Source organism: Tamandua tetradactyla, chromosome 20, assembly GCF_023851605.1.
Source record: "Tamandua tetradactyla isolate mTamTet1 chromosome 20, mTamTet1.pri, whole genome shotgun sequence".
NCBI classification, from domain to species: domain Eukaryota; kingdom Metazoa; phylum Chordata; class Mammalia; order Pilosa; family Myrmecophagidae; genus Tamandua; species Tamandua tetradactyla.
In genome coordinates this window covers 14,350,536-14,377,340 of record NC_135346.1, presented here as the reverse complement: position 1 = coordinate 14,377,340, position 26,805 = coordinate 14,350,536, and the positions used below count along the sequence as shown (strand labels likewise).

The 26,805-nt window shown below is 39.1% G+C and overlaps 1 long non-coding RNA gene across 1 annotated transcript in view; it reads right to left on the bottom strand.

Moving 5' to 3' along the window:
- LOC143664979 (uncharacterized) overlaps positions 1–26,805 on the bottom strand; it is a 420,148-nt gene that overhangs the window by 226,792 nt on the left and 166,551 nt on the right. The window lies entirely within an intron of this gene.

Genomic DNA, 26,805 nt, shown 5'->3' with positions numbered 1-26,805 from the left:
GTTCATGCAACTCTACTTAATAAAATAAGTGGGATAGCAAATGGCATAAAGGAGATCAAGAAGATACTAAAAGAGCATAAAGAGGAATGTGAAAGAATAAATAGGAAAACAGCGGTTATTATAGAGATTAAAGACTTTGTCAACCAAATAAAAAACATACTAAGGCACACAACACCAGATTTGAAGAGACAGAAGAAAGAATAAGCAATATAGAGGACAGGATGACTGACTTTGATCACACAAAACAGCAAATGGCAAAAAAGATAGAAAAATTTGAATTGAATCTCAGGGAAATGATAGACAAAAAGTGCACAAACATAAGACATTAGCATCTCAAAAGGAGAAGAGAGGAGTAAAGGGCTAGGAAGAGTAGTTGAGGATATAATGGGGGAAAACTTCCCAACCCTTAAAAAGACACAAATATGCAAGTTAAAGAAGCCCAGTGAACTCCAAACAGAATAAATTCAAACAGGTCTTCCCCAAGACACATACTAATCAGTCTGTCAAATGATGAAGAGAAACAGAAAATTCGGAAAGTGGAAAGAGAAAAACAATCTACTCTATACAAAGGAAACCACATAAGACTGAGTTCAGACTACTCAACTAGCACCATAGAGATGAGAAAGCAGTGGTATGATATATTTAAGATTCTGAAAGAGAAAGATTTCCAGCCAAGAATTCTGTACTCAACAAAATTGTCCTTCAAAACTGAGGGAAAGGGCAGGCAACAGTGGCTCAGTGACAGAGTTCTCGCCTGCCATGCCAGAGACCGGATTCGATCCCTGGTGCCTTCCCACATTAAAAAAAAAAACAAAAAAAAAAAACACCAAAATTTAAAAAACGGAGGGAGAGGTTAAAATTTTCACAAAGAAGTCCTGAAAGAATTTGTCAACAAGAGACTGCCCCTACATAAAATACTGAAAGGAGTTCTGCCAGGTGAAATAAAAAGGACAGGAGAGAGAGGTCTGGAGGAGGGCACAGAATTGAAGAGTACCAGTAAGGGTAATTTAAAGGATAAAAAGAGAAAGAGGGAAAAGACTATACAGCTCTGACAAATAAAATTAAAAAGATGGTGATTCAAGAAATCCCTTTTCAGTCATAACTTTGAATATTAACAGAATAAACTTACAAATTAAAAGATACACATTGGATTGTGACTGTGTGATTGTGAAAACCTTGTTTCTGATGCTCCTTTTATCTACCTTGTCGACAGATGAGTAGAACATATGGAATAAAAATACATAATGGGGGAACAAATGTTTAAATAAATTTTGTTTGAAATGCTAGTGATCAATGAAAGGGAGGGGTAAGGGATATGATACGTAAAATTTTTTTTTCTGTTTTTGTTTTATTTTTCTGTTGTCTTTTTATTTCTTTTTCTGAATTGATGCAAATGTTCTGGGAAATGATCATGATGATGAATATGCAACTATGTGATGATATTATGAATTGATGAGTGCATGTGTTGGGAATGTTTGCATTTCTTTCTTGTAATTTTTTTTAATTAATAAAATTTTTTTTTAAAAAAAGATACACATTGGCAGAATGGATTAAGAAATAAAATCCAGCTATAGGCTACTTACAAGAGACTCATCTTAGACACAATGATACAAATAGATTGAAAGTGAAAGGATGGAAAAAGATTTTCCAAGCAAGTTGTAACCAAAAGAAAGCAGGAGTAGCTATACTAATATCAGACAAAATTGACTTTAAATGTAAAGACATCATAAGAGACAAAGAAGGACACTGTATACTAATTAAAGGGTCAATTCATAAAGAAGATATAACAATCATAAATGTTTATGCTCCCAATCAAGGAACTCCAAAGCACATGAGACAGGCATTGGCAAAACTGAAAGGAGTGACAGGTGTTTCAACAATAACAGTAGGAGATTTCAATACACCACTCTCCTTTACAGATAGAGCAACCAGACAGAAGATCAACAAGGAAATAGAGAAGTTAAATAACTTGATAAATAAATTAGACCTAGCAAACATTTATAGGTCATTGCACCCCAAAACACAAGGATATACATTCTTCTCTAGTGCTCATGGAACATTCTCCAGTATAACTCATATGCTGGGGCACAAAACAGGTCTTTATAAATTTAAAAACACTGAAATTATTCAAAGCACTTTCTCCGATCACAATGCGATGAAGCTGGATCTCAATAACCAACAAAGAACAAGAACATTCACAAATATATGGAGATTAAATAACACACTCTTAAACAATCAGTGGGTCAAAGAAGAAATTGCTAGAGAAATCAGTAGCTATCTGGAGATGAATGAAAATGAGAATACAACTTATCAGAACTTATGAGATGTGGCAAAGGCTGTTCTAAGAGGGAAATTTATTGCTCTAAATGCCTATATTAAAAAACAAGGAAGAACAAAAAATGAGGACTTAAAAGCACACCTAAAAGAACTTGAGAGAGAACAGGAAACTAACCCTAAAGCAAACAGAAGAATAAAAATAACAAAGATTAAAGCAGAGATAAATGAATGGGAGAATAAAAGAACAACAGAAAGAATCAATAAAACCAAAAGCTGGTTCATTGAGAAAATCAATAAAACTGATGGGCCACTAGCAACACTGACACAGAAAAAAAAAGAGAGAGGATGTAAATAAACACAATCAGAAATGAGAAGGGTTGCATAACCACAGACTCTGACGAAATAAAAAAAATCATAAGAGGATACTATGAACAACTATATGCCAACAAACTAGACAGCTTGGATGAAATGGACAAATCCCTAGAAACATACAAAAAAGCCACAATGAATTAAGAAGAAATAGAAGATCTCAACAAACCAATCACAAGTAAAAAGATTCAATCAGTCATCAAAAATCTCCCTACAAAGAAAAGCCCAGGGTCAGATGACTTCACAGGGTAATTTTATCAAACATTCCAAAAAAACTAACACAAATCCTCGTCAAACTTTTTTTAAAAATTGAGGAAGAAGTAAGTTGACCTAACCCATTTTATGAAGCTAATGTCATTTTAATACCAAAACCAGGTAAAGATGCTATAAGAAAGGAAAATTACAGGCCAATCTCCCTAATGAACATAGATACAAAAATTCTCAACAAAATATTAGCAAATCAAATCCAACAATACATTAAAAGAATTACACACCATGACCAAGTGGGGTTTATACCAGGAATGCAAGGATGGCTCAACATAAGAAAATCAGTTAATGTATTACAGCACATTAGCAAATCAAAAGGGAAAAATCACTTGATCATCTTGATTGATGCTGAAAAAAACATTCAATAAAATTTAGCATCTTTTTCTGATAAAAACACTCCAAAATAAAGGAACAAAAGGTAACTACCTCAATATGATAAAGGGAATATATGAAAAACTGATAGCCAGCATCATATCCAATGGAAAATGACTGAAAGCTTTCCCCCTAAGATCAGGAATGAGACAAGGATGCCCACTGTCACCACTATTATTCAACATTGTGTTAGAAGTTCTAGCCAGAGCAACTAGGCAGGACAAAGAAATAAAAGGCATCCAAATTGGAAAAGAAGAAGTAAAACTCTCATTATCTGCAGATGACATGATACTATACTTGGAAGATCTTGAGAAATCTACAGCAAAGTTATTTGAGCTAATAAACAAATTCAGCAAGGTGGTGGGATATAAAATTAATGTGCAAAAATCAGTAACATTTCTACACACGAGCAATAACCTACCTGAGTAGTCAGTTAATGAAAAAATCCACTCAAAATAGCAACTAAAAAAATCAAGTACTTAAGAAAGAACTTAACTAGGGACGTAAAGGACTTGTACACAGAAAACTACATAACATTGCTAAAAGAAATCAAAGGAGATTTAAATAGGTGGAAAGACATTTCCTGCTTATGGATAGGAAGGCTAAATATAGTTAAGATGTCAATTCTCCCCAAATTGATCTACAGATTCAACAAAATACCAATCTAAATTCCAACAACCTACTTTGAAGATTTGGAAAAGCTAGGTACCAAATTCATCTGCAAGGGAAAGAGACCCCGAATAGCTAAAAGCATCCTAAAAAAGAAGAATGAAGTGGGAGGATTAACACTCCCTGATTTTAAAACCTATCATAAAGCCACAGTGGTCAAAACAGCACGGTACTGGCACAAAGACAGAAGCAATGACAATGGAACTGAATTGAGAAAGCAGAAACAGACCACCAAATCTATGGTCAACTGATTTTTTACAAGGCCCCCAAATTCTCTGAACTGGGACAAAATAGTCTTTCCAATAATTGGGCATGGAAGAACTGGATATCAATAGCCAAAAGAATGAAAGAGAGCCCCTATCTTACACCCTACACAAAAACTAACTCAAAGTGGATCAAACACCTAAACAAAAGAACTAGCACCATAAAACTTCTAGAACTAAATGTAGGGAAACATCTTTGAGACCCAGCAATAAAAAGTAGCTTCCTAAACTTTACACCCAAAGCACAAGCAACGAAAGAAAAAATAGACATATAAGAACTCCTCAAAATCAAATGCTTCTGCATATCAAAGACTTTGTCAAAAAGGTGAAGAGGCAGCCAACTCAATGGGAGAAAATATTTGGAAATCATATATTGGATAAAGGTTTGATTTTCCTATATACATTAAGAAATCATACAACTCAACAACAAAAGAAGAAACAACGCAAATATAATATGGGCTAAAGATATGAATAGGCATTTTTCTGCAGAGCAAATACAGATGGCTCAAAAGCACATAAAGAGATGCTCATTTTCATTGGCTATAAGGGAAATGCAGATCAAGACTGCAATGAGATGCCAGCTCACACCTATAAGAATGGCTGCTGTTAAACAAAAAGGAAATTATAAATGTTGAAGAGGATGCAGAAAACTAGGACACATATGCACAGCTGGTGGGAATGTATAATGGTGTAGATACTATGGAAGACTATTTGGCAGTTCCTTAAGAAACTAAATATCGAGTTACCTTATGACACAGCAATAGCACTACTTGGTATATACCCAGAAGAGCTGAAAGCAATGACACAAACAGACATTTGCACACCGATGTGCATAGCAGCATTATTCACAATTGTCAAAAGATGGAAAGAAACCAAATGCCCATCAACAGACAAGTGGATCAACAAAATGTGGTATATACATACAATGGAATATTATGCAGCAGTAAGACGAAATGACTTCCTGAAGCACATGACAAGATGGATGAGACTTGAGGACATAATGCTGAGTGAAATAAGCCAGACACAAAAGGATAGATACTGTATAATTCCACTTTTATGACCAGCATAAAGGTATAATAGAGGCTTATTATACAGAATATAGGGGACTTAGTGATACAGAGAAGCTAGAGATGGGTGAACGGTTAGCTAATGAGGTTGAACTCCAATGTAAGGGAATAGACAGATCTGAAGATGGTTCTCTAGTGGGCCAATAAGTAATATTACCATATTGAAGATGAACAAGATTGAAAGGGGTTGTAAAGACCTACGTGTCCCTCTGATTAACACTAGAAATATAAATTAATTCTTGCAAGAATTGCTTCAAAAATATGATTCCTGTACAAAGAGTGTTTAAGTCCAGGGTACAGGGGTAAACTGCTATTGCATGCTATGGGCTATGTTCAAAGGGAAAACATCAGCACTACCACAGCAACAGCAGAGGTAAATAATGGGGGGAGGGACAAGAGTTAAGAGGAGGTTTAGATTTACTATTTGGTGAGGGTGTGTTTATTGGTTTTCTGTCTCTGGGGAACAATGAAATTATCTAAAATTGGGAATGTTGATGGACTGTGGACTTTGGGCCCTCTACATGATGCCCCATGAATGCAGGTGGCTGAAGGATGCACTGATGGAGTAGACTGGGTAACCATGGTACTTATGAACAAAGGTTGTGCTGCTCCAAAAAGGAACAAAGTCGCAAGGCATGCAATGATGTGAATGAACATGTGGGATATTTGGTGAGGCAAAATAAGCCAGGAACAAAAGAACAACAATGGTGTGGTCACCTTTAGAAAATGCTTATAAAAAAACAGGGGCCCAGATTGTAAGCTTTTAGAGTAGATACATTAAATTCTGAGTAGTGGTTATTCTTTCTGGATTTCACGAAGCTGTTATATGTGTTTGTGTATATATATATGCACACACATATGTATATAAAACACCTGATATTTAGAGATAAGAATGAAGCCGATCAGGTTGGGGTTAAAGTAATTCAGAACACAGTAAGAAAGACATTGTCTATAGTTTAGAACCACATATACTCTTTGAGACCAAAGGAAGAAATGTTTATTTAATCTGGAACTGAAATTTTCTGTAGCACATAATCTAACTCAATCTATCTGTATAGCTCATTTCAACAATTGAAACACAGGGAGCCCAGAATAAGAAAGACGTCCTTTACTCCTGGATAGATTATTGTAATGCCTAAATACATCCTAGAGTATATTAAGCATATAATCAGAAAGTATTGGCAAAGTCCCTTGAGGGATGGGAGAAATAATATGGAACTATTAAAGCTTACCATCACAGAATCACCTGATACTGTGTCACACTTTAAGGACACCCGAATCAATAAGCCATGCCCTTGATTTTGAGGCTAACTCTTGTGAAACTTACATAGGTAGCAGAGAAGCTTAGACTACCTACAGGGTATGCCTAAGAGTTACTTCTAGAGAACCTCTTCTGTTGCTCAGTGGTGGCCTCACTCTCTCCAAGCCCAACTCTGCAAGTGAAATCATTGCCCTCCCTGCTACATGGGACATGACATCCAGAGGTGAAACTGTGCCTGGCAACGTGGGAGATGACTCTCAGTGATGAATCCAGCCCTGGCACTATGGGATCAACAATTCCATCCTGATCAAAAGTGGGAAAAGAAAGCAGCAGAGAGAGTTCAAATAGAGTTGAAAGGCTACTCTGAGGTTGCTCTTATGCACGCTTCAGTTAGACAGTAACCTGCCAGACCCCAACCAGGACCATTCCAGCTAATTCAAAATAATACCTAGGGCAATATATAAGATTCCACAAGGGTTCCATGCACTAGGGTAACTTTCTAGAAACCTACAACCTCCAGATGGGTCCCTGGTTCAGATAAGTCCTGAAACCTAGAGGGCCCAGCCTTCCCAGAACATCAGATAGTTCCATCTTCTTACTCTATATTAGTGACAGACCTTTCCAATATAAATAATTTAGAATGGCCATAGCCCAAACACTCCTAAAGAGAGGGATGGAAAGATCAAAGGTGATGGTGGAGTTGTACAGTGAAGGCAGGATTTAACAAACGAATATGAATGCTGAATCATTAAACTGACATTCTTTTTAGTCTCCAGTATCTTAGAGTAGCTGAAGTAAAAACCTAAAATTGTGGAATTATAACCCATGTCAAACTCTGAAATCTGTTCTACAACTAATTGTGGTTCAGTGCTTTGAAATTCATTGCTTTTTTTGTATGTATGTTACTTTTCACAAAAAAAAAGAAGGCAAAAAAATAGATTGTGATGATAAAAAAAATTAAGTCTTCTAGCCTCCTATATACTGGAGTAGCTAGAAGGAAAGAAATCTGAGAGGATCATATGGTAGCCCATGACAAAATCTTGGATCTGTCCTGTTAATATTTGTTGAAGAGTGCTATGAAAACTGTTGCTTTTTTATTTCTTGGCTTTGCATATACGTTATACAATAAAAAAGTAAAAAAAAAAACAATACCCTTCATATACACAAATAATAACCAGTTATAACAGGAAAGAAACCCTAATTTACAATAGCAATAGAAAAGACAAAATACTTAGGAATAAACTTAACAAGAAATGTTGAAAATCTACGTGAATGAAACTACAGTACACTCCCGAAAAGCACAAAAGCAGATTTGAACCAATGGAAAAGACATGTCATGTTATGGTCAGGATGTCTCATCATCATTAGGATGTTAGTTCTCCCTAAGTTAATTTCTAAACCTACTGTGATTCCAATACAAATTCTAAAAAGAAATTGTCTGAAGCTAGACAATATGATGCTAATGTTCATAAGGAAAAATAAACATGTAAGAAGAGGAAAGAAAAGAGCTGTAAAGAAACTAGCTCTGCCATATATCTAAAAACATTGCAGTCTCTATAATTAGAACGGAAGGGCAAAAGCACATCAATGGACAGATCAACCAATGAAATAATGTAGAAAGTCCAGAAATAAAGCCAATCACATGTGGCTATCTAGTATATAATGAAGGTGGTATCGCAAATCACTCAGGAAAAGATCTGTTTTACAATAAATGGTGTTGGTACCTTTAGTGCAATTAGATCATTTCCTCACAAAATACACAAAAATAAATTTCAAACGGATTAGAGATTTAAGTGTAAAACATTACACTGTACTAGTGGTAGAGAATTCTTCCAGCACTTGGATATAGCAAAGCTTTCCAATGATGAATGAATAAACAGATGAAGTCAATGAAGATTGATAACCTTGGCTACAATATAAATAATAAAGTTTTGTATCACAAAAAAAGACCACACACAAAATCAAAAGGCAAATAATAAACTAGGATATCAAGTGGGATTTACCGCAGGTACACAAGAGTGGTTCAACACCAGAAAATCAATGAACAGAATGAAGGACAAAAAGCCTACACCATCATCTCAGTTGATACAGAAAAGTTATTTGACAAAATCCAGCACCCCACCAGAAGGACACATGGGGGTGTGCCAATTACAGTCCAGAGGTTTGTGGCATACGTAGGTCATTTAGAACTTGTGACCAGTTAGAACTAAGCATCCACTGGTTCCCAAACATGAGCTGCTGGGTTGGAAGGTGGAAACTACCAGGCTGTGGGCTTCATGTGACTTTGAAGGAACCAACACTTTAAGTTGGTGAAATACCAGTATTTAGTTGTAGATTACAAATTTGAAAGTGAAAGATAGATATGACTGAGAATATAAACTACAAGGTTAAAATTATTTCTTTATATCTTTGCTTCAAGAGTGTGGGAGAACCACTGGAGAACTGGATTCAAAATTTGTTTTATTCATTATGGTATTATCTGTATGGGTTACCTATTCATTTTAATTTGATAAAGTAAATTAAATGATAATTTAACACATGCTACCATAGAGAACCAACAAAAGACGAATGAAAATAATTGGGATTTAGGACAAGTCACGTCATCTTTTAAGGCTGTTTCGTCATTTAAATTTTTTTAAAATGTAATAACTACTTGAGAGCGATTAGAATTAGGTAGATAATGAGTGTAGCAGTGATTTGTAAGCTATCAAGTGCTATATAACTATTAAGTATTGTTGATGTGATCATTTATAGGAACCATCCATCATGTATGTCTTATGATGGTATAGCTTAATAAAAATGGTTTTGAATATAAAAAAAAAATTCCAGCACCCCTTCTTGATAAAAACTCAAAATAGAAGGAAATGCCCCCAAACATGATAAAAGCCACATATGAAAAACCCACAGCTAATATCATTCTCAATAGTGAAAGACTGAAAACTTCCCCTTTAAGGCCAGGAACAAGACAAGAATGCCCGGGGTCACCATTGTTATTCAACATTGTCCCTGAAGTTCTAGTGAGAGAGCAGTTAAGCAAGAAAAAGAAATAAAAGGCATCCAAATTGGAAAGTAAGAAGTAAACCATTATGTGTTTGAGATGACATAATCCTATGTACAGAAAATTATGAAAATTCAACAACAGAGCTCCCAGAGCTAATAAATGAATTCAGGAAAGTAACAGGGTACCAAATAAACACCCAAAAGTCAGTAGTGTTTCTACACGCTAGTAATAAACAATCAGAAGAAGAAATGAAGACAGAAGTCCATTGACAATAGCAACTAATAGAAACAAATAATTTTTGTTTGAATAAGTCAAACCAAGGATACAAAGGATTTGTATACAGAAAACTACTAAAATTGCTAAAAGACATCAAAGAAGACTTAAATAAATGAAAGGACAATCTCTGTTCATGGATTTGAAGACTAAATATTGTTAAGATGCCAATTCTACCCAAAGTGATTTACAGATTCAACACAATTCCAACAAAAAATATAGCACTCTTCTTTGCAGAAATGGAAAAGCCAGTTATCAAATTTATATGGAAGCATTAGATGCCCCTAATAGCCAAAGTATCTTGGAAAAGAAGAACAAAGTTGGAGGACTCACACTTCCCAATCATAAAACTTATTACAAAACTGCAGTAATCCAAAAAGCACAGTACTGCACAAACACAGACATATAAACCATTAAATGGAATTGAGAGCTCAGAAATTAACTTACATCTACAGCCAATTTATTTTGGCAAGGGTAGCAAGTCCACCCAATTGGGAAATGTTAGTCTCTTTAACATGGTGTCAGGAAAAGAGGATGCCCATACACAATAGAACCATTTTCAGTTGATTTCTGCATATAGTGTGAGGTAGGGGACCATCTTGGTTCTATTGTGGTCCCCTACCTCACACTATATGCAAAAATCAACTGAAAATGCATCAAAGATCTAAATAATAGAGCCAGAGCTGTAAAACTCCTAGAAGAAAATGTAGGGAAGCATCTTCAGGACCTTGGATTGGGCAACGGTTTTTAGGCATCACACCCAAAGTACAAGCAACAAAAGGAAAAAATAGGTAAATGGAACTTCATCAAAATGTATAACTTTTATGCCAAAAAAGACTTTATTATGAATGTAAAATGACAAACTACACAATGAGAGAAAATATTTGAAAACTACATATCTGATAAGCATTTAATAACCAGAATATATAAAGAAATCCTTCAACTTAACAGCAATATATATATATATATACTTAAAAACAGTCAAACGATTTGAATAAATAGCTCTCCAAAGAAGATACACAAATAGCCCAAAGGCACATGAAAAGATGCTCAAAATCATTAGCCATTAAGGAAATGTAAGGAAAAACCACAATGAGATACCATTTCACACTCACTAGAATGGCTACTATTAAAAAATGGGAAAATTACCAGTGTTTGGAGAGAATGTGGAAAAAGAGGAACACTCATTCATTACTGGTTGGAATGTAAAGTGGTGCAGCATCTGTGGAAGACAGTTTGACAATTCCTCATAAAGTTAAGTACAGAAGTACTATATGACCCTGCATTCTCACTTCTTCTTTATTACTTGTCTAATTAAAAAAAACTGGGGTATATACCCCCAAAGAACTGAAAGCAAGGACTTGAACAGATACATGCACACCCATGTTCACAGTGGTATTATTCACAATTACCAAAAGATAGAACCACCCGAAGTGTCCATCAATCAATGAATTGATGAACAAAATATGATGTATGCACACAAAGGAATATTTATTATTCTGCCATAAAAAAGGTTCTGATACTTGCAACAACATGGACGAACCTTGAAGGCATCATGCTGAGTGAAATAAGCTAGACACAAAATGACAAATACTCTATGGTCTTGCTAATATGAAATATTTAGAACAATCAAAGTCATAGAGTCAGAATCTAGAATATAGGTTAGCAGGGGATGGGGAAGGGGTAGGGAATAGGGAGTTAAGGCTTAAAAGGTACAGAGTTTGTATTTGGGATGATGGAGAAGTTTTGGTGATAGGTGGTGTTGTTAGCACAGCATTGTGAATGCAATGAGCAGCACTGAACTGTATATTTGAATATGGTTACAAGGGAAATTTTTAAGTTGTGTATATATATATTACTAGAATAAAAAATTTAGTCTATGGAACTGCACAACACAAACAGTGAACCCTAAGTTAAAGCATGGACTATAGTTAATAGCGCAATTATTAAAAATGCACCTTCATCGACAGTAACAAATGTGCCACACCAATGCAAGGTGTTAATGAATGATAAGGTGCTATGTAAGAACCCTGTATTTTATGCATGATTTTTCTGTAGATCCACAGCTTCTGTAATTAAAAAAAAAACAAGAAACATGGAAAAAATAGCTAACAGGCAGAAGTAAATCCTTCCTTCTTAGTTATTACCTTCAGTGCCAATGGCTTAGACTTCCCTATTAAAAGTTAAGGTTGGCAGAAAGGATGAAAAATAACCATCTAAATGCTGTGTATACGAGACTCACTTGAGGTACAAAGACACGAAGAGGTTCAAAGCAAAATGGTGGAAAAAGATGTTCCACGCCATCTGTTCTAGTTTGCTAGCTGCTGGAATGCAAAATACCAGAAACGGAATGGCTTTTAAAAGGGAGAATTTAATGAGTTGCAAGTTTACAGTTCTAAGGCTGAGAAAATGTCCCAATTAAAACAAGTCTATAGAAATGCCCAATCAAAGGCATCCAGGGAAAGATACCTTGGTTCAAGAAGGCCGATGAAGTTCAGGGTTTCTCTCTCATCTGGAAAGGTACATGGCGAAGACACAGTTTCTCTCTCGGCTGGAAGGGCACATGGCAAGCAAGGCATCATCTGCTACTTTCTCTCCTGGCTTCCTGTTTCATGAAGCTCCCTGGGAGGCGTTTTCCTTCTTCATCTCCAAAGGTCACTGGCTGGTGGACTCTCTGCTTCATGGTGCTGCAGCATTCTCTGCTCTCTCTGAATCTCTCATTCTCCAAAATATTTCCTCTTTTATAGAGCTCCAATAAACCAATCAAGACCCACCCAAATGGGTGGAGACATGTCGGCACCTAATCCAGCTTAACAGCCACTCTTGACTAAATCACATCATCCAGGGAGATGATCTCATTACAGTTTCAAACATATAGCATTGAATAGAGATTATTCTACCTTTATGAAATGGGATTTATATTAAAACATGGCTTTTCTTAGGGAGCATACTTCCTTTCAAACTAGCACACCATCAGTAATCAAAAAGAGCTGGAGTAGCTTTACTCATTTCAGACAAAATAGACTTTAAGTCAAAAAAGCTACTAGAGACAAAAAAATAAAAGGGGGGGATAAAAAGTTAAATCTAGCAAGAAGACAGAAGAATTACAAACACAGATGGACCACATAACAGAGCCCCCAAAATACACGAAGCAAATGTTGACAGAATTCAAGGGAAAAATAGATAATTCTACAAAAACAGTTTGAGATGCCAATATACCACTTTCAATAATTGATAAAACATCTAAACAGAAGATCAATGAGGAAATCGAGGACCTGAACAATTATTCCTAGTAGACACATTTAGAGCATTCCATCCTGCAACAGCAGAAGGCACGTTCTTCTCAAGTGCACATGGAACGTTTTCCAGGACAGGCCATATGTTAGGCCACAAATCAAATCTTAATAAATTTTAAATATTGAAATCATGCAAAATAAATTCTCAGACCACAGTGGAACAAAGCTAGAAATCAGTAACAGAAGTAAAACTGGAAAATGTAAAAATATGTGGAAATTGAACAATATACTATTTAACAACTGAAGTCAAAGAGGAAATCACAAAGGAATTCAGGAAATATCTTGAGATGAATGAAAATTAAAATACGACCTACCAAACCTTAGGGGACAGCAAAGGCAGTGCTCAGAGGGAAATGTATAATTCTAAATGCCTACATTTAAAAAGAAGGAAGGTCACAAATCAATAACTTAACTTCACACCTAAAAGAATAAAATACCTGGAATAAATTTAACCAAGAAAATGAAAGAAATTGAAAATTACACAACAGTCAAGAGAGAAATTAAAGAAGATCTAAATAATTGAAAGGGACCCTGTGTTCATGGCTTGAAGATTTAATATTGTTAAGATGTCAATGCTGCTTAATGCAATCTACAAATTCAACACAATCTCTATCAAAATTTCAGTACCCCTTTTGCACAAATGGAAAAGGTGATCTTCAAATTCATACAGGAGTGTAAGGTGTCCCAAACAGCCAAAACAATCTTGAAAAAGAATAAAGCTGGAAGACTAACACTTCCTAATTTTAGAACTTACTACCAAGCTAAAAATAGCATGATACTGGCATAAAGAGAAACATATAGACCGATGAAATAAAATTGAGACTCCAAATTTCATCTCTGGCCAGTTGATTTTCAGCAAGTGTGCCAGGTCCATTCAGTAGTGAAAGAACAGTTTCTTCAACAAATGGTGCTGGGAAAATTGAAAATCCACAAAAAAAGAATTAACGTGGGCCCCTACTTCCCACCATACAAAAAAATCAATTCAAAATGACCCAGCGACCTAAATATAAGAGCTAATACTACAAAACCCTTACAAGAAAACACAGGGAAATATCTTCAGAATGTTGTAGCAGGCAATGGATTTTTAGATTTTATACCAAAAACACAAGCAAAAAAAAAAAAAAGATAAAATTCACTTCAAAATTAAAAATGTATGTGTCTCAAAGGACATTATCAAGAAAGTGAAAAGACAACCTACAGAATGGGAGAAAATATTTGGAAACCATATATTTGATAAAGGCTTAGCATCCAGAATATATAAAGGACTCCGACAGTTCAGTCACAAAAAGACAAACAACCTAATTTAAAAATGAGTCAAGGAACTTATCCCCACAAAGGATAGGCTAAGCCTATTTAAAATTAGGCCTAAGAGTCACCCCCAGAGAAACTCTTTTGTTGCTCAGATGTGGCATCTCTCTACAGCCAACACAACAAGCAAACTCACCACCCTCCCCCTGTCTACATGGGACATGACTCCCAGGGGTGTGGACCTTTCTGACAATGTAGGACAGAAATCCTGAATGAGCTGAGACTCGGCATCAAGGGATTGAGAAAACCTCCTAGACCAAAAGGGGGAAGAGAGAAATGAGACAAAATAAAGTGTCAATGGCTGAGAAATTCCAAACAGAGTCGAGAGGTTATCCTGGAGGTTATTCTTACGCATTATATAGATATCACCTTTTTAGTTAAGGTATATTGGAGAGGCTGGAGGGAACTGCCTGAAAATGTAGGGCTGTTTTCCAGTAGCCATGTTTCTTGAAGATGATTGTATAATGATACAGCTTTCACACTGTGACTGTGTGATGTGGAAAACCTTGTGTCTGGTGCTCTTTTCATCTATAGCATGGGCAGATGAGTAAAACATATGGATTAAAAATAAATAAATAATAGGGGAACAAATGTTAAAATAAATTTAGTAGATTGAAATGCTAGTGATCAATGAAAGGGAGTGATGAGTATAGAAGAAAATAAGGAAACAAAGGCTAAAATAAATTGGGTAGATGGAAATAATAGCAATCAATGAGAGGGAGGGGTAAGGGGTAAGGTATGTATGAGTTTTTTCTTTTTAATTCTTTTTCTGAATTGATGAAAATGTTCTAAGAAATGATCATGGTGATAAATATACAACAACTATGTGATGGTATTGTGAGTTATTGATTACATACCAAGAATGGAATGACCATACAGTAAGAATGTTCATCTATGTTGTTATGTTTAAAAAATTTTTTTAATTAAAAAAAATGGGTCAAGGATTTGAATACACATTTCTCCAACTAAGATAGTCAAATGGCTACTAAGTATATGAAAAGATGCTCAATATCACTAGCCATTAAAAATTTTCAAATTAAAACCACAATGAGATAATCCTTCATACCCACTAGAAAGGCTATTATTTAAAAAATAAAAAATAAAAATAAATAAGTGTTGGAGAAGATGTGGAGAAATGGGAACACTCGTTCATTGTTGATAGTCTTTTTTTTTTTTTTTTTGGCATAGGCAGGCACCGGGAATTGAACCCAGGTCTCCAGCATGGCAGGCAAGAACTCTACCACTGAGCCACCATCACACTGCCCTCAAGATGTTGACAAAGTCTTTTTATTCCCCCCCCACCTCCCCCACTCCTTCCTTGTTGATGAGAATGTAAAACGGTACAGCTGCTGCTGAAAACAGGTTGGTGATTCCTCAGAAAGTTGTGTATTACCACATGACCCAGGCAATTGCACTCATAGGTATATACCCCAAAGAACTGAAAGCAGGGACTCAGATATTTGTACACCAATATTCATCACAGCACTATTCACAATCACCAAAAGATGAAAGCAATTAGTGTCCATTGACCAATGATGGATGAACGAAATGTGGCATAGACACATGATGGAATATTACTGAGCCATAAAAAGGGATGACATTCTGATACCTACAGCAACATGGATGAACCCTGAAGACATCACGCTGAGGGAAATAAGCCAGGCACAAAAGGAAAGTACTGCATGATCTTACTGATATGAATAAGTACAATAAGCAAATTCATAGTCAGAAACTAGAACACAAGTTACCAGGGACCAGGATACGGGTAGGAAATAAGGAGTTAATATTTACTTTGTACAGAGTTTCTGGATAGGGTGATAGAAAAATTTTGGTAAAGGACAGTGATGATGCTAGCACAATGTCATTAAAACGGGAAATTTTAGGTTGCATATATGTTACTAGAATAAAAATTTTTTTAAGAAATAAAGGGCTTTATATACAGTGAACTCTAATGTAAACTATGGACTATAGTTAATAGAACAATTATAATAATATTCTCACAAAGTATAGCAATGGTAATACATTAATGCAAAGGGTTATTAATGGGGAGAAAGATATAGGAACTCTGTATTTTCTGCATGATCTTTCTGTAAACCTACAACACCTCTAATACAAAAATATTTTTAAAACAAAAGGCCATGGGAGCCAAGATTGAAAAGAATTCTACTTGCTAAATCTGGGATAATATGAGCATCAAAATAAATAAAGACAAACAATCAAATTTTAAAATGGGCAAAGGACTTGAATAGATATTTTTCCAAAGAAGATATACAAAGGGACTAGTAAACAAAAAAAAAATCTCAATATCATTAGCAATTAGGGAAAGGCAAATCAAAACCACACTGAGATAGGACTTCACCCCTGCTAGGATGGCTATGATTTAAATTCAAAAAAAATAACAACAGAAAATATCAAGTATTGGGGAGTGAAATTGGAACTCTGGTACATTGTTAGTGAGAATATAAAATAGTGCAGCTGCTGAGGGAAAACAATTTGGCACATCCTCATTAAGTTAAACACAGAATTACCATATGACCCAGCAGTTCCCAAAAGAATTGGAAGCAGGGTCTCAAATGAATATTTGTATACCAATGTTCAAGGCAGCATTATTCACAATTGCCAAAATATGGAAACAACCCAAGTGTCCACCACCAGATGAATGGATAAACAAACTATGGTGTAAAACTGAGTAACATTCTGATACATGCAACAACATGGATGAACCTTGAAAGCATTATGTTGAGTAAAATAAGCCAGACAAAAAAGGACAAATACTATATGAGTCTACTTAAATAAAATATCTAAAATATGTAAATCAATAGATACAGAAAGTAGATTAGAAGTTACCAGGAGTCGGAGAGAAGAAGGAATGGGGAATAATTGCTTAATAGCTACAGAGTTTATGTTTGGGGTCATGAAAATGTCTTGGTAATGATCAGCGGTGATGGTAGCACAACACTGTGATTGTAACTGATTCCACTGAAATGTATTCTTAAGGATGATTATTGGAAATTTTACGTTATATATATTAGCACAATAAAAAATAAAATGATAGAAATATATTTTAACACATCAAATAAAAAAGGAATCCATGAGACTATACTGATGACAGACAGAGAGACAGGATGCACAGGTGGGCAGGTGTACTGGCTCTTCATTAAAGGAGAAACCAACTGATAAATGAGAGAGAAAGTAGCAGAATCAGCAAATCATCATTAAGCATCATACAAAATTGGCTGGGACAAGAATCACTGATAGATGCTAAATTCTGTGGAGAAGAGGGAAATTTTGATGAGGAGCAGGCTATTTGCATGTCAAAGTGTCTACCCAAAGATGGCTTATTAGTTGTGAGGGAAATAGTAACTATTCAGTGTAGCAACCAGGCAACACCTTTACCAGGAACTCAAAATTAGCATCACCAATGAAGGGCAGATGGGCAGCATGTGCCTCCAGGTACGATACCCCGAAAGGGATACAACATTCCAGCCAGGGAAGTATAATCTGCATCTAATCATGAGAAAGCATCTGACAAACCCAAATTGAGGAACATTCTGATTTCTGACCTGTTCTTCAAAAAAACATCAAAGTCATGAAAGACAAAGAAAAGCTGAAGAACTGTTCCAGATTAAAGGTTATTTAAAGAGACCTGGCAATTAAATGCAATATGTGCAAACTGTGGCCTGGATGCTGTACTAAAGGGAAAAAAAAAAAGAACGAATGATGGACTACAGAATAGGATAAATCAACATAGAGTTAAGATTAACTACTCAATGGCAAAAACGTTCTCATACTAAAGGGGCCTTTTAAGATCTTGATTTGACAAGGGTTCCTACTCTGTTCTTCCCCCAGGGCCATGTCACACTGCCTTTAACCAGCAAATAAGCAGGACTTCCAAGAGTTGCCAAGGGTCCAGAGAAGACAGCCCCAGACCCGTAAAGACTCTTTCCAAAAAAAGACTCTTTCCAAAGAGTGTGTATGACTAAAGTGCTCTCAGGCTTCTGCAGTAGGTGCACTTGGCAAGAACCTACCCAAAGGATCCACTGGAGAAGACTTGGCCATTGTAGAAGCCTGGTACGGTCTTCCTCTGACCTTCAGCCAGAACTGACCTGGCCCCAAAACTCTCCTGAGCTGGAACTCCCTGACCTGTGCAGACCCGGCTCCACCCCTAAGCCTTAGCAAGCCACTGTGCTCAGTCCCCCCAGTCCTGGCCAGCCAACAGGAGCTGTCAGGAGCCACCCCAGTGACTCACCCAATATAGAAATGGGGAGAGGGTGGGGAAATGGGAAACGAGTGATCATTCACGTTTAGATTCATTTTTCTTCCTGGAGATTTATTCTGGATTATTGCATCTGACACCACTCAGATACTGAGAATGGCTTTTGTACAGAAAACAAAAAATGCGTGAGTGCTTTTATTTTGTGTTCTTAGAGATTTATTTAGTTGGATTATATCTGGCATCAGTTTGCCCACGGCTCCATCAGATCATATTGGCAGAAGACAGGACAGACCAAGGAGTTTGCATTTTCCATGCCTTCAAGTTGCAGCAGTAATTCCAGAATTTCACAATGTTTTCTCCTACAGCCAGGTGAATACCAAATGATTCTCAAGGGGGCATACAGGGGTGAAGAAGAGAGAGAGAGAGAAGAAGGAGCATAGAAATTCGGCGGGGGTGGGGGGGCGCTGACATCTGTGATGATAGTTTTGTCATCTCCTTTAATTCTTCCTGAAGTATTTGTTCCTGTGCTTTTGAATCTCATTTGAGGTCAAGATGCAATTTCATTTCAAGTAGGGCTCTGACAGCAGAGGTCTGCTTATTGGAGTTGAAGCAATGCTCAGCGGCCTATGCTGAGATCACACAAAGAAAAAAAGCAGGGCTGAATTTTATCTCTAAAACGGGATGACCCAGAGCGTGGCCTCTCACAGGGATTAAGTGGCTAATAGCAGTGACACTCAAGGGCCAGAGCAAATGCTAAGTGATTGCTTGACAAAGAGCGGCCCATTTGACTGCCCTGAAGTCCATTTTGACTTCTCCTTCCTCTACAGATAAACAGTAGGATGAATTTCCCAACTGATAATCACAGAAGATTCCAGTGTTTTACAGAAGAACAGTCTTATCAGCCCCAAATCCAAAGTGCCACTACAGCCTCATCACCTCTCAGCTTTGTGAACCAGGAAAGCATCAGTGACTTCCTGACCAGCTCAGTCTCACGACCAGACTACTCCCACTTAACAGACTTTTCCATACACCACATCTTTTCTCCGGCCTCTGGAATATGTTATCTCAGGAGAAGGAAAGTTAAACGAAATGAACTTGTAGCAGCTGGCACAGATAACTAGCAGTGCCTCAGGAGTCATTCTCCATCCTTCCAGACAGGGTAATGTCCTACCGAAAAACAAGGAAGGTCAAAAGCTACATTGCATCTTAACAGCTGCCTGGGCTGAAGGGGACCAGCAGCTGTCCCTGTTCGGCCATGGTCAGAGTTACCACCTGCCCATCAAGTGCCTTCTCTCTTCACTTGCCACAACTCTGGGGAAAGGCTCTCCAATTCACGTGCACGAAGATGGAGAAACCATCTGCAGCTCAGGGTACCTGTCCCTCCCCCTTCCACAAGGAGCCTACAAGGAGCCAGTAAAACAGTATCAGCAGAGTTAGCAGCTCCCCAGGTAGGGTCACCTGAGGACCTCAGAAACACTGTTCGATTTGCTGCTAGAGGTAAGGAGAGAGCGGAGAATCCTAGAGTCTTCCCACCCCACTAAGTAACTCTCTTGGTTGAGCAGCTCTAAGTTCTTTCAAGTTCTACAGGCCCGATAAGGTCCCTCAGCAAACTCTCCCAAGGCATCCGAATGGCCTGATTTTAGAATAATACGTGGCCACGAAACAAGCTGGTCTGTCGTAACTCCCCTGGAGAGCCTGTGATCAGGGACAGGGTCGAAGCCTGGCTGGAGGCCATCCCGAGCACAAAGGCGGGAGCCAGCTGTGCCAGGTGTGTTTAACGTGCGCCTTACCTTTGGTCCCCCAGTCCCTGCATGATGGACAGGCCTGCGAGAAAGCGTATTCAGCCGGTAATGTATTTCTGTCAGACTGGCTGGAAATAAAAGGGAGGTGATGGGCGGGAGGCTGCTTTTGTGCGAGGGGTAAATAACCAGCTGGCTGGAGTTTTTTCTTCCTCTATTCACATTCATGGGGCCGGGAGGACCGCAAGTTTACTGACTTTCCTAACATTCTTCCCTCTCCATAAAAACGTGAGTCCTGGATTTCTCACCCTCCTTAGTTGGCCAACCTGAGAGATTACACTGAGCCGCGTGGCAGTTACCGAAAGCACAAACCTGGCATAACGAGAAGATTTCTGACTATGGGGCATTTCTCCGCACAAAACTGCTCCAAAAGCAGTCGGCACCCAGGAGGAAACATGCCAAAGAATTTCTTCTACATTAAATTATGAGGTGAGCTGAAAAAACACAACTAAATCACCCCTCGTCCAGGGCTCACATGAGCCCCTCGACTAAAAAAATACCTTCTCAGGGCTGGGTTCTCAGCCGCCATTTGGCCAAATACCAGAGTCTCTCTCCATGATCTCAGAGCCAGGAGTTAAGAATGCTTTGGCCTTAGATAAGCCAGAAGACAATCACCTAAAAACAGGCTCCCTCAGCTTTCACAGCCAGCTCTGGAGAAAAGCTCTCCCGGTTAGGCATAAGTTCGCCCCTTTGCTACCAGCTGGAGACTGTGTGGAAACAACCGGACCTGTGTTGGTAAAACTGGGGTACAAAAGTGGCCGAGCCACACTGCGCAAGCAGCAAACATGGGCACCCAGCTGGCCCTCAGCCGCCGGGTTTAACGCGCGTGTGCGCTGCAGGCGGGTGGGGTCGGGAGTGACGCACCCTTTGTATATGAAACTACCGTGGAATGAAAAAACATCACGCCTCCAAATGGGGCCAAAGGCTGGTCGGCGGGCCAACAGCAGCTGTGATTCTCAGTGCCCTCGACAGGAACCGGGGGAAAGCCATGTCCATGACCCCTCCTCCCCAAAACAGAAATGAGGGGCCACCACCCACGCATCCTCCATACTCAGGGCTATACATCTGCAAACGGCATCCGCAAGGCCAGTCCAAATCCACTCCCCAAGACTTGATCAGTTCGGGAGCTGGAAAGATGTTTAGTTTTGCCCTCAGATAGTTCAGAAATGTGACTGCTGCAGTAAACTGCCTTGTACCAAAAAAGTCCCAAATGGCTGCCAAACTAAAGCCCCATTTTGCTAGAGACTGCACCACAGAGCTATTTAAATGGGGGAATCCAAATCTGTCTGTCAGTTACCCACCTTGGAGTATCTTGGCAACCTGGCAATCTACCTCCCCAGCACAGAACTGCTCATCTATGATATCTGGGGGTGGTTTATTGTGCAAAGAAAGGTCCGTGATTTCCAGTGAGGACAAGGCCGGCACTCCCCTTCGTTCTGAAGCCCCTATGCCCTTCTCCTTGACCTCTGGCTGGACTCCCTCTGGGAACTCCCCCTCTGAAGACAGGAAAGAGAGAGGCCTGGATGGATCCCACAGCAAGAGACCCAGGTTGGACAAGCTTTTACTCCCTTTGTCGGGCCGCCCCACGCTGACCAGCAGCACCAAGCCAGGGGAACTTGTCCCCAGGAAGTGATGACTCAGCCTGCCTCTCCCACCACGGCTCTTACACAGCACCCACCAAGCCCAGACACCACTGTTGTACAAGGACTACAAGGATTCCGCACGGTCTGGCTTCTTTCAACAACACCCCCGGCCCTCAACTGGCTCCATGGCTGCCTGAAAGGAGTGCCCGGGCCCTAAACATCATCTTCGGGCGGGTCGCTGGGGCGGGTCGCTGGGGCCGCTCCAAAGTTCATCTGTGGCCGCCTGGCCAGGCAGCGGCTCATGAAACGTGAGAGGCCGGGACAGAGGGGGCTTCGGGAGGCATCTACCGGTCTGCCACCCCGTGGGCCTTGGCCAAAACCTGGAGCTTCGGCCGCCACAGAGAGGTTGTTAAGAATCCTAGACAGGGTTTGGAGGCGCTGCCAAGCCAGGGCAGAGCGGTTCCCACCAGCGCGTCTCCGCCCAGCGTCACCACCGCCGGCCGCCAACAGGTGGCAGGAGAGCTTCGGGGAGCACTCACCTGAGGCCCGTGGCCGGCTCCCGGAGCTGTGGCCCGCAAAGACCGAAGTCTCGTTCTCGCTCACACAAGGGGGTGGGGGGGGAGGGGGGAGGACAGAGACACCAGGGACAGGAACAGCCAGAAAGAGGAAGGCACAGGAAAGGGCGTGTGGTGGGCGGCCAGCGGCTCCCCTTTTTCCGCCCCCCGCTCGCAGGCGGCGCTGCAGGCCGGCGGCCCGCACCTTCCCGCTTCAGCCTTGGCTTGCTTGCTGCGGACCGAGCTGCGAGGGAGGGATCGGGGGGCCGGGAAGTCCGAGCCTCGGAGCACAGGCTTCCCCCCGGCTCCCCTGCAGCACCGATGTACACCCACTCTGGCCTTTCCGCCCGACCCCAGGGCTGACCTCGGCCGGGCTGTCGGAGCTCCTCTCCACGCTGCCTCACCCAGAGCAGCCCCCAGCCCAGGGCCACATCGCTCTGGGCTCGTCCTCTGCCTGCAGGCGGGCGAAGGCAGAAGTGGCTGAGGGAGGCGAGGACATCCAGAGAGAGTTGTAGATGTCTCCGGCACCCCTTGACTTCTCGCTACAAGCAATGATAATAAAATTACGTGGTTTTTTTGTTGCTGTTGTTGTGCTTTTGTTTTTCTTAGAACCGGAATAGTCACAGAGGAATTTTTCCCCTTTATAAATAACTGTAACATTTCCTACCACCAAATTCCGAAACTAACAGAGGGAACCCCTTCAGCTATGCCCCGGCGCTCTGTTTTGCACCGCCCCACGCGTTACAGACAGCGCAAGGAATCCATCAGGTTTAATTTGTTCTGCTCTGTTCAGAGCCGAGGTCCCTAGAAGCCTTCCATCTACTTGAAAATTTTAAGTTTGGGATCCCTGAACTAATGATGTGAAACTAATGTCATGTAGCACCAAATGCCCTCTCCACCAGTAGGAAATACTTTCTGCAGTGCTTCTCAAAACCAAACCAAACCAAATAAATCAAACGATTTTACAATGTGGAAAAGCCGTGCGCGGACTGGGCTGCCTCTCTGCATGGGGGAAGCAAGCGGTTGCGCGGCTTGGAACAGCTCACTGGCCACAGGGGAAGCTCTGCCGGGCTCGGGGGTGTGTGCAGCTGGGAGCAGCGGTGGAGACTCCAGCCCAGTAGCCTCTGGAAAACAATCTGGGCCACAAATTCAAAATGACAGTAAAAAATACGATTTCAGCTTTTATATTTGGATTTGGGGAGGAGATGTTGGCCTTACCCAGGAATCACTATTAAATAATAAGCTTATAACATGTTTGCTGACGGCTATATAGACCCTGCTTCAAATTAAATTGTGCTGCAGATACGGCTTATACTTAGAAGAAAAACAAAGCTGACGACTGGGCAGATTTAGTCAAGGGGCAAAAGAACAGAAATGTACACAAAGTTGATGGGCGTTTTTGCTACCTGAAGAGTAAAGGAGTCTTTAAAATTCAAGTTTGTTTCTTTAAAGATTTAAAGGAATTTTTTTCCCTTCAACTAATTGGAATATCAACTTTTTAATGTTTAAAGCAGGCTCACACGCCGACGACCTCAACTTCTCAGAAGTGTAGACATTTTTTAATGTATTTAACTTTGTGAGATTGCAATATTTATTAATGAAAGAGAATTGGTTGCATCTGTCTGTTTACGATTTTTTAATATCCACCAGTCATTTTACCAATGTAGAAAGCAAATAAATATTTTCCTCCTCATGTCATTTTTTTAATTTCCCAGAAACAAGCGTTCCTTTATTATCTGTGACTTACTCAAGTGGGAATTATTGTTAAAGAGTTGCAGGTTTTTATACCTGCTGGAGTGCGTATACAGCCCAAAGCACCATATTTCTCCAGAATCTTTTTGTTGAGCTTAAATGCAGTTATATGTGACTATCTTATATCACGCGGGGTTGGATAACATATATTGCTTTGGAAAAGCTAAACAGACTACCATAAAAAAAAGGAAAGAAACAACTTGCGAGGACACTGCCCTTTGAAGCAGGCAGAAAGTTACTATTATCCTCGTACTAGAAAATATTCATTTATTTGGAAAATACAAATAAATAAAGGGTCAAACCTGCGAGGATCAACTAAAGACTTAAATAATACAACCAGCTCTCTGCTGCCTTGTGTTCACGTGGGAGCTTCAAGGAAAAATTTTCACATAAAAACCGGGTTTGCATTTATTGCTGAAATTAAGGTGATCAGATTCAAAACCGATGCTGTGAGTCTACAAATCATTTACTACTCACTCATCTACTGGAAGGAAAGCATCTACATGAACCTTTTGTATGTGGACCGTGGCATTTTTGGTGAGCAGAGGCACAAAAGAGAAGGCTTCTTTGCTGCTGTTTAGAAATGATTACAGCTAATACCTGAGCACGGCTGATTTTCCTGTCGTTCACCCCTTCAGCGTCGGAAGCATGTGATCGGCTCTCCAGATGCTCGTTATTAATTGCACGTCCTTTGATGTCTGAATGTCGATAGAATCTACAAAGGCTTTAACGTAAGAAAATATGCCTCCTGAAAAATTCCCAATTCACTCACTGGTGAACGCCACATGTTCCCCCATCCGTTTACTCACCTTCTCTGGCACTATGAAAACAACCCCCAAACCCCGGACATTTTGCCAAGTATTTTGGCAAAAGATGACTTTCAAAACATCTCTAAAATTTCTACTCGGTATGGGGGGAGTGGGGGATGGCACATTTTCTCCTTTTAAAGTAGCTATATAATTAAAAACAACCAATTTCTGAAACACTGAAGGTTCAGGAATTTGGATGAACAGAAACGTAAAGAAAGAAAAAGACCCAGAGCGAGGGGATAAGAAAACAAAGGTTAAACGGTTCCACTGGACAAGTGAATAAAGGCACCTCGTTACAAATACCTACACTTCACTCATGTTTATTTTCCCCCAAGAGACAACTTTATTTTGTAAAGGCTTATCGTGAGGAAAATCGCTGACTATAGGTAAATTTCTTTGCTTAGACGGAACTCAGAGATAGAGAGAGAAAGAGATTGTTATAACATGGTTTCTTGTGTGCAATTTCAAAACAAATAGACTTTTGTTTTTATAAACCATTTATTTGGGGGGCTTTATTTAAAGAAAAATTTTCCTTTGCAAAGAAAAATTCATAAAAAGCTACATGTGCAGATTACTTGACCCAGTGCCTATCATAACATCTTTAGACATCTCGAGGATTTAACATAGTGAAAGAAAAAGAGTAAAGATGGTTTGAAGGGAAGCCCAGCATGACTTGCATGGATGGCTGCTTTCCTATGCAGAGCCCAGGAATACATCCATCCTAGAAATATTTGTTTATCATGAAAAAATATTTGAGCCACCAAATATTGAATTCTTTCACATTTTGGGGGCAAGTTATTTTTACCATCTGGAATTAGGTATGTTAGTGAAGCTTGTATTTTCAAATATTAGATTTTCTATCGTTCTTTGAAATTCTCTCAAGCACAGAATTGAACAATTTTCTCCCTCCAAAAGTAGAGATAGAGTGAGGCAACTAAAAATAAGATTTTTTTAAATCTCTTCCAAGGAGTGAAGTGGAAAAAAATTATCACGCTGTGTATCTTTCTTGGAATTAAACTAAATAACCTCTGACAGATATACAAAAAACCGATCGGGTATTCGCTATCTGAAATGATGCACAATTAAAAGTAAAGTAAATATTTAAAACAATCTTCCTGCTCAAAAGAAGAATTGGAAAATTAAACATTTACAGCCAGGGATCTTGGAATCTTGGTTCTTATACCCTCATGCTTTGCAAGAGTACAAAATAAATGTGGAGATAGAGTTTCCAATTGTTTAAAGATTCTCCCTCTTTGCACAAGCCTGGGAAACATAACAATTATTAGCTAAACGAAAACCCTCTCTGAATTCCCAGTAAATCTAAATATGTATGAAATTAAAATTGAAACAAGGAACAAGTCTAGTGTTAGTCCTTTCAAAATACTAATTTAATAACTCTCCAAGAAATAGAGTGTTTTAGGAAAGGCAACCCAGATGTAGGCATATAAAATCAAGCTATAAAGTGCCCTTCGAATACATTTCAATCATTTTTAAATATTTACATTTAATAAGAACAAGTTTTTATGGCAAGAGAGAGGTAATTACACTTATCATTCATGGAAAAATACAGTTTTAATGGCTTGTATATTGATTTGCAAAGGTGAAATACTAACCTAAAATATGTCATTGTCTTTTTTTTCCCCCTTTCTGTTCAGCAATTTGCTGCTTT